Genomic DNA, 18,380 nt, shown 5'->3' on the forward strand with positions numbered 1-18,380 from the left:
ACTGTAATACCAAATGTAATAACAAATATTACATTCAATATAATCACGTAAGTTTCAGGCAGCATTAAAAAGAACAATTAAGTAGCCTAGTGTTAGGCTGTAAGACAATAAATTAAGATATAGGTTAGTCTTTAGTATTCACAGACTGTGTATGTTTGTGGCACACACACACGCACACACACACACACACACACACACACACACACACACACACACACACACACACACACACACACACACACACACACACACACACGCAACCTGGTCTAACATATCCCTTGTAACTTCATAACTTTTTTCTCTCTTGCGAGGAGTTTCCAATTGGGAATGTGTTGTGTTGGACAGACGCCGCTGAAGCCAGCCCGGAGAAAATCAATACCATTTGGTATAATGAACACGGGAGATGCTATTAGTTCCTCGTGGCTTTAGCGTTAGCCTTTTATTGCACACTCTGCATAATTAAAACCTCTTTGCAGGCCCACACACGACAGAGCGGCGAGTGTTTCAGGTGCGGACGTTTTTGTAGCATGTTGCGCTTGTAGGTTCCCGCTCCCTTTGCTCTTGAATATTATTCCTTACGGGTTTTTGCTTTTCTCTCTCTCTCTCTCTCTCTCTCTCTCTCTCTCTCTCTCTCTCTCTCTCTCTCTCTCTCTCTCTCTCTCTCTCTCTCTCTCTCTCTTTCTCTCTCTCTCTCTCTCTCTCTCTCTCTCTCTCTCTCTCTCTCTCTCTCTCTCTCTTTCTCTCTCTCTCTCTCTCTCTCTCTCTCTCTCTCTCTCTCTCTCTCTCTCTCTCTCTCTCTCTCTCTCTCTCTCTCTCTCTCTGCCTCTTCCTACTTCCAATGCCCAGTAATCAATTCAAATGGAATTAACAAAAAACAGTTTATAATTAACAACAATTAACAATAATTCACGAGTCAAAAGATCCTATCGCGTACGCCTACACGCACGCACACACACACATACACGCACACACACACATACACGCACACACAGAGGGGCCAGTGGCTGAGCGGACAGCACGCTGGACGCGTGATCCTGTGGTCCTGGGTTCGATCCCGGGCGCCGGAGAGAAACAATGGGCAGAGTTTCTATCACTCTATACCCCTGTTACCTAGCAGCAAATAGGTACCTGGGAGTTAGTCAGCTGTCACGGGCTGCTTCCTGTGGTGTGTGTGGTGTGGGGGGAAAAAATAGTAGTTAGTGACAGTTGAGAGGTCGTTAGAAAGAACCTTTTCAGTGTCAGAGTAGTTAACAGGTGGAATGCATTAGGAAGTGATGTGGTGGAGGCTGACACCATACACAGTTTCAAATGAAGATATGATAAGAGTCCAGTAGGCTCAGGAACCTGTACACCAGTTGATTGACAGTTGAGAGGCGGGACCAAAGAGCAGAGCTCAACCCCCGCAAGCACAATTAGGTGACTACAATTAGGTGAGTACCTGCCCGCGAAGGTTGTCAACAGCCAAATAACACTCCTGATGTCATATCAGCTGTCATATTTGGACACCTATCAATCCCAGGTGTCACGCACTGATCAGCTGTAATGACACACACACACACCTGCCATCACATACCTGTCACCACATACCTGCCACCACATACCTGGCACCACATACCTGCCACCACATACCTGCCACCACATACCTGCCACCACATACCTGCCATCACATACCTGTCACCACACATTATACCTCTCCCTCACAGGTATAGACTCGGGTGTATAATGCATATAATGAACACGGTAACCTGTGACGTTACAAGTATTTTAGATCTGTTTAGATATGATGAATACCATCATCATCGTGGGGGGATGATGATGATTGTGGTAGTGATGATGATGTTGGTGTAAGGAAGAGGAAGAGAAGATGCTAAATAAGAGTCGAGAAAGGAGAGAGCAGAAAGAGAGAGAGAGAGAAAGAAGGAAGGAATTATCAAGGAAAAGCGCCAAGCCATTACGACTATATAGCAGAGAGAGAGAGAGAGAGAGAGAGAGAGAGAGAGAGAGAGAGAGAGAGAGAGAGAGAGAGAGAGAGAGAGAGAGAGAGAGAGAGAGAGAGAGAGAGAGAGGGAGGGAGGGAGAGCTTGGACCCAGGTCACGCACGCAGGTACAGAGCGGCTTACAAGTGCGTCTTGAAGACTCAAACTGAAGACAGAGTGCCATGTAAGAGGTGGTGGTGGTGGTGGTAGTGGTGGTGGTGTGGTGGTGGTGGTGGTGGTGGAGTGGTGGTAGTGTTACCACTACCATCATCTCCACCATTACCACCACCACCAATACCCCAACATCACTACCATTCCCACCACTACACTAACCACCATCACCACTTCCGATACCGCTACCACCATCACCATAATCTCCACCATAACCAGCCTCAAAACCACTATCACAACCACTAACACCATCATCATATCCACCATCACCATCACCACCATCACCATCAAACCAGAGCACCAACAATTTTCAGAAAGTTCATTTGCAATTTCCTTCAGTATTGTCCGCTGAGAAATTTCCTTTGAAGAGTTTTTCCGCCTTTAGCCAACCTTCCCTCTCTCTCTCTCTCTCTCTCTCTCTCTCTCTCTCTCTCTCTCTCTCTCTCTCTCTCTCTCTCTCTCTCTCTCTCTCTCTCTCTCTCTCTCTCTCTCTCTCTCTCTCTCTCTCTCTCTCTCTCTCTCTCTCTGATCAGTAACCAAACAGTACAGTGTATCACTGACCAAAGCAATCAGGATTTAGGTCAGGGTGACTTAAACATATGAGACCTATATGTTAGGTCAGACCTATATGTTAAATAAACAGACTTATATGTTAGACGAGTCATTAAGAATTACACGCGGCAAGAGTGGATGGTTCTCCCACTTCTGCTTCAACTTACATAGATCTTCACGTTAAATATAAGAGGGGCTCGAAACTAAAGGTCTGCTAGAACCAGACTGTGTGTGTACAACTTATGATTCAATAACATATGTACTTGATATGTAAGTTACATGTTCTTCAGATTAATGAACAATTTGCCTCCACTATGTATACATATATATCAACATTGTCAAGCCATTCACATTGGCAACTTTGTTATGATTGGTAAATTTTGGGAAGGTTTCAGCTCCGAGGAACATATGATAATATGTATTTATCTGAATTTACCTGAGGCCCAATGTCTCTAGCAGCCTTGGCAGGGACAGCAAGCCGGCGGCTCGTAAAAAAGCCCCACTCCACCCATTGGTTGAAGCTATTTTGTGCTCTGAAGCTGAATATTTCCTACACATTGGAAATATATCGTCATGTAATTACAATAAAGAAGAGGCAGGGAAGAAACGACTGACTCACGCGATAGACATCACTATATATGATATATATATGGTAGATATCACTAGATATGATATATATGGGAGATACCATCAGATATGATATATATGATAGGTATCACCAGATATGATAACTATGACAGATATCACCAGATATGATATATACGACAGATATCACCAGATATGATATATATATATGATAGATATCACCAGATATCGCCCTTAAACTCTCAGTTAACTCCAATTCTGTACTGCTTTTATTACCCTAGTTAGACGAGAGCAATTCAAGAAACACCCATAACACAGGTTCATCTAGAAAACCTTACAAAATTAAGACGTTCTGGGAAAATAAAGATTATTCAATCGAGTCTTCACAGTTACAATTTTTTTTTACCATAACATGTGAATATTTTTGGGCAAACGCCATCTACTGAATGGATTCCTAATATTATTACGTCGCGTTTTGATTGGCGGGTACTAGCCAGTGACATTCAATTTTAAACTTATGAATATTATGATTGGTTGACACTAAATCAATTATATGTTTTGTATTGACTCAAATTTTATATGTATGAACGCATATCTGGTGATTTTCTATGTGTTCAAATAGGCGAATTGTTATGTTCGATACGTGGGAAATACCTCACGAAATTTGATATACACCGTTCTTGTGAGGGTATGACTACGTCTTACCGCCCTGAAACTTAAGACGATATATATCTTGTCACTTATTATACTTTTTATAATAAAGTTGTAATTCCCGAAAGGAAACCCCAGCTTAGCCGCCTAATTCAGATTTTGACGCAACGGTATTAAAGCGGAAATTCCCGTCACACACACACACACACACACACACAGTTTTTTTTTTTTTTTTGTGTGTGTGTGTGTGTGTGTGTGTGTGTGTGTGTGTGTGTGTGTGTGTGTGTGTGTGTGTGTGTGTGTGTGTGTGTGCAGTTCAGGGTACAGTTGAGAGGCAAGACCAAAGAGCCAGAGCTCAACCCCCGCAAGCACAAATAGGTGAGTACACACACACACACACACACACACACACACACACACACACACACACACACACACACACACACACACACACACACATTAAGTTAACACTCTTATGAGACCAAAAACTCTATACTCTTCACCAGCCGGAGAAGAATATAGAGTTCCTCACTCTTCACGGGTGACAGATATCAAAATAATTGACAAGAGTCGACAGGAATCCCTAAGCTGGAAAACAACCTGTGGGTCTTGGAACATACATGACGAGGCCTCGGACATATTGGACAACCTTCTGCCAGTCCTGCAACCCATACAAGAAGCTCGACTAAGTTGAAATCTAATGAAGCCTTACACAAAAGTGGGATGTACTCTGGGACAGGGACAGATAGACAGTTGGGACAGTGTTGGTCGGACAGACAGGCCTAACCTGTCTGGTAGCTTCTGTCTACCAGTCCTGGAAGACACAACGAAGCCCCGTTGAAGCTGGACCACTGTCTACCAGTCCTGGAAGACACAACAGAGCCCCGTTGAAGCTGGACCACTGTCTACCAGTCCTGGAAGACACAACAAAGCCCCGTTGAAGCCGGACCACTGTCTACCAGTCCTGGAAGACACAACAAAGCCCCGTTGAAGCTGGACCACTCTCTACCAGTCCTGGAAGACACAACGAAGCCCCGTTGAAGCTGGACCACTGTCTACCAGTCCTGGAAGACACAACAGAGCCCCGTTGAAGCCGGACCACTGTCTACCAGTCCTGGAAGACACAACAAAGCCCCGTTGAAGCTGGACCACTCTCTACCAGTCCTGGAAGACGCAACAAAGCCCCGTTGAAGCTGGATCACTGTCTACCAAACTTAGAAGAGACGCAATGAAACCATGATGTGTCTGGGAGTCTACTTTCTGCTAGCCACGGAACAGAAGGACGTCTCAACCCCCACGCAATTCGATAAATCCTTTTTATCCTCAAAAAGTCCTATACATCATGGACCTAATGGCCTCCCCCTTAGGTCACTGGCCGTTAAGCCCAACAATAGGATTTACGAATATTTTTAATATAGGATATATAAGCTTGTTGCGTGTCTTATCGCGACAGATTTCACGTATATTTCTTTGCAAGGGGCTTTGCATAATTATACAATCCCATTCCACCAGCACCTTCAGAGAAACAACATTTAGATGATACGAGCAGTGAGCGAAATGTGACCCTCCTTTCCCTCCTTGTGTGTCTGTCTGTCTGTCTGTCTATCTGTCTCTTTCTTTGTATGTCTATCAATAACATTACCGCTTCTCTTGTTATTCTTTTCTTATTCCCTGGCCTGTTCTCCATTCTTCCATCCCAGTCATATTTCTCTCCATCATTACCTCTGTTTTCCGCCTCATCTCTTCTCTATATTCCCTCCCCTCACCCACTAACACTGCCTCTCTTCCTCTCAAGCACCCTCTCCCCCCCTCCTCTTTGTCCTTCTCCTTTCGTACCCTGCGGCCCTGGAACAGAGCCACCAGGAAGAGAGAGAGAGAGAGAGAGAGAGAGAGAGAGAGAGAGAGAGAGAGAGAGAGAGAGAGAGAGAGAGAGAGAGAGAGAGAGAGAGAGAGAGAGAGAGAGAGAGAGAGAGAGGTGTGACAGGGAGGAGAGACGTCTACCTTAAGATCGTTTCTGTGTTCCCTCCCCAGGGCACTAAGATAGCCTCCACCACCCTGTGTCTCACATCCCGTGAATCACGCCCCGTGTATCACACCCTGTGTCCCCACCCCTGTGTCCCTCCCCCTGTGTCCCCACCCCTGTGTCCCACCCTGCATATCAACCCCCCCACTCACCCACCAACTGCCCACAGCGGCAGTTCCCAGAACGGCATCATCACTCGATTCTCCAAAAACATCACGGAAATGGTCCCAGGGCGTCACGCCCTGCGCCACAACCTGCCCCTCCTCGCCCTTACCTGCTAACCAGCCAGTGTGGCTGGTTGTTAGAGGCTCATGTGGCTCTCTAAGGGGTCAGTGGTGCGTTGTTAGTGGTCCTGATGAACTGCTAGTGGTGCGTTGTTACTGTTCGTAGGGGCGTTGTTAGGGCATTGTTAGTGGTAGCGGTGGAATATCAGTGAGGAATAGTGCATTTTATGCGGTTTTGGATCATTGTTAGTGGTTAGTGGGGGCATTGTTAGTGGTTAGTGGGACACTTTTAGTGTTACTGAGTTACTATTAATAGTTGGTAAGAATGAGAAAATAGATCCCGATATATTTCTCACTGTACAGTACTCAAGAGCATTACTGACCAGAGAGAGAGAGAGAGAGAGAGAGAGAGAGAGAGAGAGAGAGAGAGAGAGAGAGAGAGAGAGAGAGAGAGAGAGAGAGAGAGAGAGAGAGAGAGAGAGAGAGGGGGATATTGGTAGCATTACACAGGTATCATATAGACATTAGCTAAGATCACACTTCCAGCTGGGCGCATCCAATGGGGATTACCTGAAGGAGCGCTCCAGTATTCTCAGTAATTGAAGCGGTCTACCTTCATCAATAAGCGCTCAGGGACACTCATTTACACACGCGCGTGCATGCATACACACGCAACACACACGCAATTAGCAATAAGTCCATTGCTCTATCCAGACATTACCCAACAGGTGACTGGAAAGACGGAAACCAAAAACTAAATGCTCAATCCTGCCGGAACAAATAAAGTTAGTATAATTAGGTGATTACACACACGCCTGGAAACCTTATGTCGGTTGATTGAATATTGAGACCTGGGACCAAATACCTGCTGCTCCCCCCCCCAATCTCACCCCAACCCCACCCCCCATCCTCAACCTCACCCCCATCCCCCTACCACCCCACAAGCAAAATAGGTAAGTACATGCGGAGGCAGAGCGCAGGTTTGTCAAGAACTAATGAGGGATTTAGAGGCGGCAACCAGAAATTAGATTCAGAAGCCGCAACCAGAATTTATATTTAGAGGCCGCAACCAGAATTTAGATTTAGAGGCCGCAACCAGAATTTAGATTCAGAGGCCGCAACCAGAATTTAGATTCAGAGGCGGCAACCAGAATTTAGATTTAGAGGCCGCAACGAGAATTTAGATTCAGAGGCCGCAACGAGAATTTAGATTCAGAGGCCGCAACCAGAATTTAGATTTAGAGGCGGCAACCAGAATTTAGATTCAGAGGCCGCAACCAGAATTTAGATTCAGAGGCCGCAACCAGAATTTAGATTCAGAGGCCGCAACCAGAATTTAGATTTAGAGGCCGCAACCAGAATTTATATTCAGAGGCCGCAACTAGGATTTAGATTTAGAGACCGCAACCAGGATTTAGATTCAGAGGCCGCAACCAGAATTTAGATTTAGAGGCCGCAACCAGAATTTATATTCAGAGGCCGCAACCAGAATTTATATTCAGAGGCCGCAACCAGAATTTATATTCAGAGGCCGCAACCAGGATTTAGATTCAGAGGCCGCAACCAGAATTTAGATTTAGAGGCCGCAACCAGAATTTAGATTCAGAGGCCGCAACCAGAATTTAGATTTAGAGGCCGCAACCAGAATTTATATTCAGAGGCCGCAACCAGGATTTAGATGTAGAGACCGCAACCAGGATTTAGATTTAGAGGCCGCAACCAGAATTTAGATTCAGAGGCCGCAACCAGAATTTAGATTCAGAGGCCGCAACCAGAATTTAGATTTAGAGGCCGCAACCAGAATTTATATTCAGAGGCCGCAACCAGGATTTAGATTTAGAGACCGCAACCAGGATTTAGATTCAGAGGCCGCAACCAGAATTTAGATTTAGAGGCCGCAACCAGAATTTATATTCAGAGGCCGCAACCAGAATTTATATTCAGAGGCCGCAACCAGAATTTATATTCAGAGGCCGCAACCAGGATTTAGATTCAGAGGCCGCAACCAGAATCTAGATTTAGAGGCCGCAACCAGAATTTAGATTCAGAGGCCGCAACCAGAATTTAGATTTAGAGGCCGCAACCAGAATTTATATTCAGAGGCCGCAACCAGAATTTAGATTCAGAGGCCGCAACCAGAATTTAGATTTAGAGGCCGCAACCAGGATTTAGATTTAGAGACCGCAACCAGGATTTAGATTCAGAGGCCGCAACCAGAGCAGTTTCCCCAGAATGCTGGATGCGAATGAAAGTTGGATGAGACGAGGGCAGGTGAACTCATCAACTAGTTCCAGGAAGTACACACGAGTGAACTGGCAGCGCTGCCTCACACGGATTCCAACGGGAGAAAAGACGACATCGCAACACTAAAGAGACAAAGGGGGTCATGATCACGACATATAAAATTCCTTGGGGGAATGGAAGCGGAGAAGAGATGTTCAGGAGAACAAGACTGAACGAGGAGGCAGGAATTATTATATTATAATGTTTTCATAGATAATGGAATATATGAAGGATAACAAGAAATATAAAGAAAATTAAGACTTCGAATATAATTTTCCTTTGAAAGTTAATAAAAATAAAGACTTCAATGTGAATGTGAATGACGATGAAGGTAAGGGAAGCCCATGAACAGGACCTGCATTCACGAAGAGTTACGTATTTGTTCTTAAGTAGCTGTTTTACGAAGGTTCTTAAGAACTGTCCAGAAGATTCCTACACACGCTTCAGCACGGTGAACTTACACGACTCAAAGGAACACTGGATACAACATATAATTCATCAGAGAGCAAAGATACATATAAAACATATGTATCTTTGCTCTCTGATGAACTTTATGTCCCTTGATGGAGTGATAGTAACTTTTATAACTGTGGTCCTGGTGATATTAACAACACATTCTCTAATTACCTCTGTTAATTAGAGAATTAATAGAAGCATGTCAAGGGTTCGTCACTACAAGAGGGCTGAATGACAGGTCGTGCTTGCAGATACTATATATTTATTTTCGCCTAAACTTGAGATATTTTAGAAGGTTAGGTTTTAAATTGTTGCTTGTATTTCTGCCTTTCTTGAGACATAAAACATTTACATTATGTTCTTTGTGTACACATTCTTATGAAAATAGACAGTACACATTATTATTATTATTATTATTATTATTATGATTTTGTATTTAGTACATAAAATTAAATAACAAATGTTATAAATTGAATGATTATGGGTAAAGCTATTTTCATGGCATTTGCAATATAAAACTGATCTACTTATTAATTAACCACTGTAACATGGTTTAATGTATATTGTATGATATAAATATAAAAAATATTATTATTACCAGTATCATCCTTATTCAATTCAGTAATCCTTATTAGTAATTCAGACTTTCCAATGTTTGTAATATTGTCAAGGTATAAACATTATTGGTAAATATAGGATCTACAAAACATTAGTTACTAGTAACATTAGTACAGTAATGTGCTTTATATAACTTACTGTAAGTATTATACCACATTCAATTCTACACTAGACTCTAGTATATTTGGTCTAAATCTTGTTAGGTATTGATTCAGTCTTTATTACGATTTCATTTTCGTAATAAAATCCTTTCATTTACGATTTTATTACGTAAGCAATTTCAAACAATAAACAGTATCTATAATATAAAAGTTAGATAAGACTTATTCTGATTCAAAGTCACTGGCTTAGTCTTCAGTCTTTAATTTACCATGAATAATTTAATATGTAGGCCTCTAATTACCAAAATACCTTACAACTTTAATTATGAGTGAACTATTTCTATTGGGAAAACAATTGGTATGTTGTTAAAGCACATTAACCATTGGCCTTCTCCTAGTTTAAGTGAACAGCTGTTAGTATTGACTTAAGAACTGATATAATAACTTACTATGGTAATTTGTATTTGTCTGTTCATAATATACATATTTAATATGAAATACGGTCACACAAAGCACCTATTGCTTGACATTACGAGATCGAACTGAGATCCGCCGACCAAGGTAATATATTTTGAGTTCCCAGTTGTGAAAGGGTTGTAGTAGTTGAGAAACCTTGACTTTATGTACGGTTTACGTAAAGCTACGAGTGCTGTGGAGGTGTCATAGCGTGAATCATTGTTCTTAGGAGGAACGACGTTTGTAAACAGCTTGCTGAATCGCGACGTAACCGCCAAGAAGGCGATAAGAACGAAAAAAAAAGTTAGTTAAGTTCTTGCGTAACTGCTTAATGACTCCGGCTCCAGGGCCTTCCAAGTATAAATATTCTTTTCCCGCACTTTTGTGTCCCGCAGGCAGCCGCGCTATCTGGCGGCGCCGCCAGCAAACTTGGCGACGCTCTATCTTTCGGTCCTTTTTCTTCCGGGGCTCCCTGGTACATTCTTAATGTCTTCTTGTTCTTAGTTTCTCTCTCTCTCTCTCCTCTCTCTCTCTCTCTCTCTCTCTCTCTCTCTCTCTCTCTCTCTCTCTCTCTCTCTCTCTCTCTCTCTCTCTCTCTCTCGATATTTTGAGGGATTTGGTGTCGGTTCTCATTTTGCATAACATTTTATCTTAGCTTCTGGAAAATATCTCACTATTTTTATTGATGTTTTACGTTAAAATTACCTTTCTCGTTTTACTGAATAAACTGAAAAAGTTCAGTACTTTTTTGTCTTTATCCTTCCTCACTCCGTTAACCCCGAGCCTGCCCTTTTCTCCCTTTCTTTATTTTTCTTTCTCTCTCTCAGCTGCCGAAGTAGGCAGCGCGGGACTTACCTTAAGCGTATTCGCTAGAAGTGTTCGCTGCCGCTGAGTGGTCGCTTGCAAGGGGTCGCTGCTTCACCTGCATTAATGGAAAAAATATCCATGAGAATATATGAATGAGATAATTTCACAATATTTTATTTATTCGAAAGTAAAGTAAAAAAAACATTTAATTTCATCATTAAAGTATATAAAAATATTTGATATTCTGCTCAGTGTGCAATATGCGGTCTTATATACTATTGACCTAATTCAACTGGAAATAGTAATTTTGTGATACTTTCAGTAATTAATATTGTAGTACAAAGTTACTAATTAGGCTTGTAGTGCCAATTAGCCTTGTAATACCAATTAGCCTTGTAGGAACCAATTAGCCTTGTAATACAAATTAGCCTTGTAAGAACCAATTATCTTTGTAGTACCAATTATCCTTGTAATACCAATTAACCTTGTAAGAACCAAATTAGCCTTGTAGTACCAACTAAAATTTTAAAATAAAAACTACATGAATATCATATCACGTAATTGCCAACTTTCCCTACAACTGTCGCTACAGTCACTAACGAGCACCTTAGCCTTAACAAGCACCCTACACGTTAACTACAATATACCAATTAGGTTCACGAGTTCTAAGATTGCACTTCTTTTAACTTACAAACCATTGAAAATTCTCAATGAATACCACAGTCACTACACAGAAATCCCAATTGCGTCATGCATCATATGAACAAGGCAGGGATTAAGGCAGCGTCTGGGATGCTCTCGGACGCAGGTTCGTATCCTCGTCACGGCCCTTGTGGATTTGTTCATTTAATACCACAGTCCTTTGGTTAGCCTCTAGGAGTTGCCAGGGATTTGATGTGTATTTGTAGGTTGGAAAGACTGTATCTGCCTTATTGTTATCTCAAATTTTTATATTACAGCTATCTACTGTACTTATATGTCTTGTATCAAGCACATCAAAACTGTTAAAAAATCCCAATATTTTCTTGTAAATTACATTCACTTTCATGAACACTGTGGTAGGAATATTATTAGTATTATTATTAGCATGTTTCTCTGTCTAAATTCCAGAGAATTCATGTCAATACTGAGCTTAATAGAAATACAAAAGTGCATAAAGTAATGAAAAGAGAAAAACAGACTTGGAAAAGTTAAATAAAATGGAAATTGGAAAGGTTATACCGCATGCGGTATTACGGGTTAGTGAGATGTGAGCGTTGGGGGGCTTATAGCACCCTGCGCAGTGCACGGGTTTAGAGACTCTGCGATGCCCACAGCTTTGAGAGGATGGCTTCACGCCCAACGTGTATTCTTAAATATAAATTAAACATCAACATACTGCAAATGAACATGAGGTTTACCTTTCTGTCCCAATCTCTCTCTCTCTCTCTCTCTCTCTCTCTCTCTCTCTCTCTCTCTCTCTCTCTCTCTCTCTCTCTCTCTCTCTCTCTCTCTCTCTCTCTCTCTCTCTCTCAAGAGGTGCCTCACACTAGGACGAGCTTGAAGCCTCTCTTTGAAGGTGAGTGAGGCAGGTAATCGTGAGAGCGGCAGTGTCCCCTCACCCCTCACAACCACTCACAGGCCGCGGGACCCACCAACAATACATCCGCTTCTCTACATTTCAACCTCACGTCACCTTCCACCATTTTAGTTGACCCCGTAATTCTCTCTCTGTTACGGGCTTACCATAGCCCGTGCTACATGGACATTTTGTTCTGAGTAGCTAAATCTAGAACAACAACTCTCTCTCTCTCTCTCTCTCTCTCTCTCTCTCTCTCTCTCCCATGAACACAACGTTGGTCTACACCAAAGCTCCTTTCCGTGGCTTCTCTTGAAGGTCAAAGGTCACTCCGGAGCATCACGCCCCCTTCTCGGTATAGGTGAGAAACCTTCCCCGGGGGGGGGGGCGGGGCGGGGGGGGCGGGGGCGGGGGGGGCGGGGGTTGGGGGAGAGTGAGGAGAGGGAGAGGGAGAGGGAGGGAAGGAGGGCAGGGGAAAAGGAGCAACAGACACAGGAAGAGAGGAACTGCAGCAACAGGAGAGAAGCGAAAGGAACAGGAGAGGAGACGCAGGCTCAGAAAATGAGCAGCAGCAGGAATAGGAGAATCAGACGAATGAGACAATAAAGAACATGAATAAAAGGAGGAGCGGACGCAAGAACAGGAGAGGGGCGCAGAAGGAGGCGACAAGGTGAGGCACAGGAGCAGCGGGCCACGGTAGCGGAAGCAAAGGAGCAGCAGCAGCAGTAGTGGAAGGAACAGGAGCAGAAATCAGAATCAGGAGCAATATAAGGGGCATCAAAGCTAGGCGGCGGGCACCATCTGTGAAGTAAAATGTGAAGTAAAAGGAATATGCAAATGAATGGGCAGTAGTAAATCTGGGTCCTCCTTCCTCCATGATTCTCTTCCCTTCGGTATTTTTATTTTACTATTCTTCTTTATTTCTTTTTCTTCTTCCTGTTCTTTATGTCATTTTATTTTCTATTCACATTTCCCGATTATTGTTTTGATTATTATTATTATTATTATTGCTAGTGTTATTTGTAATATTATCCTTCTCTCTCTCTCTCTCTCTCTCTCTCTCTCTCTCTCTCTCTCTCTCTCTCTCTCTCTCTCTCTCTCTCTCTCTCTCTCTCAGCACAAATAGCATCACTTTTATAAATATATAAGAAAATTATATTCACCACAACTCCCATTAATCTTTGGCACTAACAACAACTCTAAGTTGGGTCAGGCATTAAGGTCTTGGCTAAGTCTATCTGGCTAAATCTATCTGGCTAAGTCTATCTGGTTAAGTTCATCTGGTTAAGTCCGCCTGTCGGGTGATGATTTTTCCTTCATAGAAATACTATTGCTTGGGTTTCTACGCATTTAGTTACGCTAAACCACTGCAAATTTTACGTTTTCAAAGTGTAAGAACGGAGGGGGGGGCTGAAGCGGGGGGCCAGAGCTAGAGCTCACTTCCCCGTAGGTACTAATAGGTAAGTGTTGATAGGCAAGAAACGCAAGAACTCCGAACGTTGGTTGAAGTCTACGGACTCTGCCACCCATGTTTCATTAGTCGCTTTTGGCGGTTCATTGCGTGGTCCCTGAGTTGTTCACCCGTTGTTCATACGTTGTTCATATGTTGTTCATACTGGTTGTTCATACGTTGTCCACCCCAGCGTGGGTCTCCTTCCCCTTTGTGGGTCTGTCTCTTCCTGGGTTAGCCCCTTCGTTGGTCTAATGTTACAGCCACAGACAGAGACACACGAAAATATATAATGGAGTTGGATATTGATAAACCAGATGTGTTTTTACAACAAGAGAGAGAGAGAGAGAGAGAGAGAGAGAGAGAGAGAGAGAGAGAGAGAGAGAGAGAGAGAGAGAGACAGAGAAGACAGAGGCAGACAGATACAGAAATGAGCCAAACATATTAGAATGTTTCACAGCACTACATACTGATTCCACACAGCCAGATGAAGTTATGTTAAACAATTAAAGGCTCTTCCCCCTACAACTCTCCTCCACTCTCTACATAATGCACCGACGACAAAGACACATTGACGGCATCAACCATTCATCCTTTTACTATTAACTGCTACTATTGTCAGTTACCTGAGTGCTACTATTAGTTTCTGCTACTGCTAGTGCCACTATTTAAAACTACTATTATTTCTACTTATTAATACTATATCATCAACCCCCATATTATTTCTGCGACCACAACTGCTGCAATTAATACTTGAACAACTTACTCAACTATTGCTACGAAAACTATCAATTACTACTACAATTACTTGTCTTTTACTACTACTACTACTACTAATAATAATAATAATCACTGCATTGCTTCAATTAATTTTCTCATTGATATGTCACGTTAGTGTGAGTGGTTTGTGATTAATAATTATTTAATCATAATATTAATCATACGAGTACAGAACTACACACACATGCATAAATAATAAATTTGTTAAAGGGCTGACTAGAAGTGGGTACCCCGGCAGTGCCCGGGACAGTTTATTAGTCCCCCTACCTCCTCCCCTTTCCACCCTATTTAACCATCTTTTATTCCCTCCTCTCATCCATTTCCTCTTACCCACCGTTTCTCCTTCTTCATTTTCATTCCCTCCTTTCTCCCCTTTCCCCCTCATCTCTGTCCCCCCTCACTCTTTTCCCTCCCTTCTCCATTTCCCCCTCTTCTCCCCTCTCTACCTCCCATCACCCCATCTTTCTTTGGGTTGATAGATGGGACAAACAAAAAGTGATCCCATCACTTTTATGTCCGACCTCCAACACGGGTCAGACATTTCCATTTAATACTAAATTCACTTCAACTTTCAAGTGAAGAACTCTATAGGGTCTCTAGAACCAGCCACCTTCTTAATAGCACCAACAGAGGCAGGTCCTGACCAGCCTATGCTCGTTCCGTACTCCAGACCATTCCACCTGCAAAGTCAGTTAAGCCCCAAGAATCAGGCTTCCAACTTTGGAAAGATATATAAACATTCTCCCATATTTATATAGATATATATGTCTATCTTGGTGTTTGGTAAGGTGACAGGCAGTTGGGTAATTAAGAGTTTGCGCTAATTATACGAAAACAAGGGTGGGTGTGACCGGGGGGAGGGGGGCTGGGGGGGGGGGCTGGGGGGGGGCTGGGGGAGGGGGGGCTGGGGGAGGCTGGGGGGCGAGGGAGACGGCCCAGTAAACAGAGGGTTCTTAGTTCAGCGTCTCAGATGGGTAGGGTTTCACAGGAGTGAAGGCTGAGACAGACGGAGTGAGGGCATGGGAGAGAGAGAGAGAGAGAGAGAGAGAGAGAGAGAGAGAGAGAGAGAGAGAGAGAGAGAGAGAGAGAGAGAGAGAGAGAGAGAGAGAGAGAGAGAGCTTGTAGCTTAGCACTGTCACGTCCTGGGATCAATGAGTTAGTGGCGGAAAGAACCATCAAGTCACTGTGTCACTGTGTGGGTGGTGCACACACACGCACGCAACACCCCCCCCCCTCACACACACACACACACACACACACACACACACACACACACACACACACACACACACACACACACACACACACACACATGGGGGAAAGGCAGACTCTATACATAGTTTCAAATGAAGATACGATAGAGCTCGAGGAGCTCGGGAATCTGTACACCAGTTGATTGACAGTCGAGAGGCGGGACCAAAGAGCCAAAGCTCAACCCCCGCAAGCACAACTAGGTAAGTACACATACCAGTACATTACAGCCATTAACAATTGCAAGATATATTTAGCAATGAAAATTTTGAACTTTAAATGAAAAAAGATGGTTTTGATAATTTTTGGCAGTAGGATATATATATATATATATATATATATATATATATATATATATATATACATATACCTTTGAATTTGGACAAACCTGAAAAGGTTTTATATTTTCGTTGCTAATAAAACTCAACCTAACCATCCAAGGCCTAAATACACGCTATCTAAGGCCTAATATAGTACAAATATGTGCTATATTAGGCCGAGGAATATATAAACTCAGCTTTTAACTTAATTTTGTCCGGCCTCTATAGAGTGAATAGTTCCAAATTCTACTTTGAATTTGATTCTAATTTGAATTTCAAATTCAAATTCTAATCATCCAATAGGTCAATATATGTACGATGGTCCATATAGGCACAAAACGTATTATCCAAACAGGACGATGGAGTGCGTTTTATTCAAAAATAAAATCATTGTAATATTTTACATACAAATATCGAATGATTAATATGTTCTTCTTTAAGTGTAGTGTTGTTGTAAGCAACATATAATGTGGATTATTATAACTAAAATAAGTAGACTATCACCACCACATGTGGTAGGTGACTCAGGCCATACCAGGAAGACTACCATAACAGGTACACCACAGGTACACCACAGGTACACCACACCAGGTACACCACAGGTACACCACACCAGGTACACCACAGGTACACCACACCAGGTGCACCACAGGTACACCACACCAGGTACACCACTGGTACACCACATGTACACCACAGGTACACCACAGGTACACCACTGGTACACCACAGGTACACTACCACAGGTACACCACTGGTACACCACAGGTACACCACACCTGGTACACCACAGGTACACCACAGGTACAACACCACAGGTACACCACCACAGGTACACCACAGGTACACCACACCAGGTACACGACAGGTACACCACTGGTACACCACAGGTACACCACAGGTACACCAACACAGGTACACCACCACAGGTACACCACAGGTACACCACTACACCCCACAAAGGGCACCAAACACCAAGGGGACACGAAAGAAACCTCGGGTCTAGCCCATGATTTATGGCGGCCCCAAAACAATGAAGTTCACCGATTTAAATACAAAATACAGTTTACTCCTTTTCTTTTATAAACCCAACCACGTGGATTCGTTGCTATATAGCGGCGGCCTCGCTTTTTTTTTGTAGGTCGGCGTTCGATTCCCGATGGTTCAAGTGGTTGAGCTGCAAACACTCAAACGACAAGGCCGACGGGTACTTATCAACTGGGAGCCAAGTCATGTGGGAATAATAGGAAATGACATTGCAGACGAAGCTGCAAAACTTGCAACTAAGAGGAGAAATGTAGACATTTACATGCCACAGAGTCTATCACAGATTAAGAAAGTAATTAGAAACAGAGCAATGCAGATGATGTAGAGTGACCACAACACAGCAGTTGCAACATTAGGATCTGCGGGTTGGTACAAGAATTCAACCAACTACGAACCACTTAGTTTGATGAAAGGGAGCAGTAGAGCAACAGAAGTACACTTACATCGCATCAGGCTTGGATACCCATGTGCATGGGAAATAGGCTTACAGGTTCCGGAAGATGAGAGGAAATGTCAGCACTGTGGAGAAATGCCACTGGAACATTATCTAACACAGTGCACAGTTACAAACCCATTAAGGTTTCAACTTCGATTCAACAGAGCAGCAGAAGTTGTTAAACACATGGGGCAAAATCTTACTGAAGCGACCATACGAGTCATAAATACTCCGTCCAAGTAAAACAGAAACAAGCAACACTTAGTGGGCCAACCAGTTTAGTGGGCTGTTCGGGCTTAGGGCCCGAGCAGCAATAACCCTGAAAAAAAGTGGTTGGGCGCCATTCCTTCTCATCTTCCGGCCAATCCCAATCCCAATCTTCTTCCGGCCAATCCCATATCAGTGTGCTCGTATCCCTTCCAAGTGCTATTTGGTGCACTAACATTGCGCGCTTTCTCCACAAAAATGATCCTGTTTTGCATTACTTCTTTTCTCTACATTTATCACATTACCTTATTATTCCTCGGCTGGTGAAGTATTAAATTTTTGCTTCGTAAATGAAGGAAAATAACTGAGTTTATAAGGTTTGTCTAGAGACTTATCACGCGCTACTGGGCCTTATATCTGACTCTGGC

General features: G+C 43.1%; 1 protein-coding gene across 2 annotated transcripts in view; it reads right to left on the minus strand.

Annotated features, from left to right (window-relative positions):
* Positions 1 to 18,380, minus strand: part of LOC123756396 (synaptotagmin-15) — a 96,267-nt gene that overhangs the window by 41,008 nt on the left and 36,879 nt on the right. The window contains exon 2 of one of the 2 annotated variants that reach the window (XM_069331189.1): positions 10,952 to 11,018. The exons of the other annotated variant lie outside the window; for it this stretch is intronic. The gene's annotated coding sequence lies outside the window, so the exon portion shown is untranslated. The remainder of the gene's footprint in view (positions 1 to 10,951; positions 11,019 to 18,380) is intronic. 2 annotated transcript variants of the gene reach the window in all.

This window comes from Procambarus clarkii, chromosome 25 (genome assembly GCF_040958095.1).
Source record: "Procambarus clarkii isolate CNS0578487 chromosome 25, FALCON_Pclarkii_2.0, whole genome shotgun sequence".
Classification (NCBI taxonomy): domain Eukaryota; kingdom Metazoa; phylum Arthropoda; class Malacostraca; order Decapoda; family Cambaridae; genus Procambarus; species Procambarus clarkii.